Below are 2,500 nucleotides of genomic sequence, written 5' to 3'. Positions count from 1 at the left end.
CTATAGTTCATTAATGTGAGTGAGGAGAGCAGAATAAAGTAAACTGAGATATTACACCCAGAAACTCTTCATTCAGAGACTACCAGTGACATTTATAACCATTTGGGCCCAAAAATGATTCGGACACTTTGAGCTGATCATGTTTTGCTGAAGTGTGTTTTGTCTTTAATTGCTAATGCTCTTTTTACACACAGACTGAACACAATGAAGCATTGCTTGGTGATTGGTTGAGCTAAACTGGTATTATCTAATTGTGTAGTTAAATTTAACAGCTGACAGATATTCAACATAATTCATGTGTGAGACAGTCTAACAGAAGGACGGACAAAACCAGTCAAATATCAACTGAGTTCTGCTCATATTTTATTACCATTCTCTAAACTATAGCGAATAAACTGTGATAATGTGATAAAAGTCTGAATTAATCTTGGTTTGACTGTATAAGTAACTTTGCACCCACATGTCAACTACCTCTCGTTAGAGTATTAATACACTTCTTCATGCTCTCCGCTAATTAGCGTTCCCTCATGCACGGCTCAGGAAGATCCAGCACTGCCGGTTCAGGGACTTCAGGAAGGAATCGCGAATAGCAGAATAAAGTTGTGATGAAAGACAGACACAATGTCAGAGGTCTGCGCGCCCGAGGCCTGTTCCTCACTGACGCTGAGGCTCGTGTTCACCAGCTCTCCTGGGAGGCATTAGCACTAATTTGAAGTTTAATTTGACGTGACTCCTCGGCTAATCGTGCGAGCTTGAAATTAATTAATCTGACTTGACTTGTGCTAATTTGCGACGGCCACAGCGCGGCGTTCCCTTCGGAGGAGGAAAACAAACAGGAGTCGAAGGAGAAGAGACAGGTGGGACGCGGGCAGGCCTCGAGATCTCACACACACACACACACACTCACGCTTGTGACAGATTCATCCCTACAGCGCCGTATAATTAACAAATCAGGACGATGCTGCCAATAACTGAAAGTGTTTTTCCCAACAACATTTGGGTCAGTAGTGCCCCGATGGAGGCTTTATGTAAAGGGCACGCCTGCGACGCAAGGGCTTTTAGAAGGAGAAGTTTTAGGACGGTTTTGCTTTCAACGGAGCCATTTAAAGCTTTCTGAGAGTGCAGCTCTCCATTAGAAGCTCTGCTTCTCTTATCCTCAGAGAACCTTTAAAAATTGATCAGAGAGTGAAAGTGCAACCTAGAAAACATGCAGGTCTTCACGACAATGGAGAATCACAGGAGGTGGAAGAGGGATTGCGGTGTTCTCGAGAACTGACCAGAACTAAACCTGAACGAGTCTGTCGGGGTGAGGTAGAGGAGGAATCAGCTTTTATTAGATATAAAACATAAAACAAACACAAACTAAAACGACCCCGAGGGGGAGAACAAGACCGGACGAGGGGTGGACGAGGGCTGGATGAGGGATGGAAGAGGGGTGGACGAGGGCTGGATGAGGGATGGAAGAGGGGTGGACGAGGGCTGGACGAGGGCTGGAAGAGGGGTGGACGAGGGCTGGATGAGGGATGGAAGAGGGGTGGACGAGGGCTGGACGAGGGCTGGATGAGGGCTGGACGAGGGGTGGACGAGGGCTGGAAGAGGGGTGGACGAGGGCTGGATGAGGGATGGAAGAGGGGTGGACGAGGGCTGGAAGAGGGGTGGACGAGGGCTGGACGAGGGGTGGACGAGGGCTGGACGAGGGGTGGACGAGGGCTGGACGAGGGCTGGAAGAGGGGTGGACGAGGGCTGGAAGAGGGGTGGACGAGGGCTGGACGAGGGCTGGAAGAGGGCTGGACGAGGGCTGGAAGAGGGGTGGACGAGGGCTGGAAGAGGGGTGGACGAGGGCTGGAAGAGGGGTGGACGAGGGCTGGACGAGGGCTGGAAGAGGGGTGGACGAGGGCTGGAAGAGGGGTGGACGAGGGCTGGACGAGGGGTGGAAGAGGGGTGGACGAGGGCTGGACGAGGGCTGGACGAGGGCTGGAAGAGGGGTGGACGAGGGCTGGACGAGGGCTGGACGAGGGCTGGACGAGGGGTGGACGAGGGCTGGACGAGGGGTGGAAGAGGGGTGGACGAGGGCTGGACGAGGGCTGGACGAGGGCTGGACAAGGGGTGGACGAGGGGTGGACGAGGGCTGGAAGAGGGCTGGACGAGGGCTGGAAGAGGGGTGGACGAGGGCTGGACGAGGGCTGGAAGAGGGGTGGACGAGGGCTGGAAGAGGGGTGGACGAGGGCTGGAAGAGGGGTGGACGAGGGCTGGACGAGGGCTGGAAGAGGGGTGGACGAGGGCTGGAAGAGGGGTGGACGAGGGCTGGACGAGGGGTGGAAGAGGGGTGGACGAGGGCTGGACGAGGGCTGGACGAGGGCTGGAAGAGGGGTGGACGAGGGCTGGACGAGGGCTGGACGAGGGCTGGACGAGGGGTGGACGAGGGCTGGACGAGGGGTGGAAGAGGGGTGGACGAGGGCTGGAAGAGGGGTGGAAGAGGGGTGGACGAGGGCTGGAAGAG

General features: G+C 54.8%; 1 protein-coding gene across 3 annotated transcripts in view; it reads right to left on the bottom strand.

The window, feature by feature from the left end:
• Positions 1-2,500, bottom strand: part of reln (reelin) — a 144,634-nt gene that overhangs the window by 113,655 nt on the left and 28,479 nt on the right. The gene's annotated exons all lie outside the window — the stretch shown is intronic.

This window comes from Abramis brama, assembly GCF_963993115.1.
Source record: "Abramis brama genome assembly, chromosome: 9".
NCBI lineage: Eukaryota > Metazoa > Chordata > Actinopteri > Cypriniformes > Leuciscidae > Abramis > Abramis brama.
The sequence above is the reverse complement of the archived record's forward strand: the minus strand, read 5'-3'. Positions and strand labels throughout refer to the sequence as shown.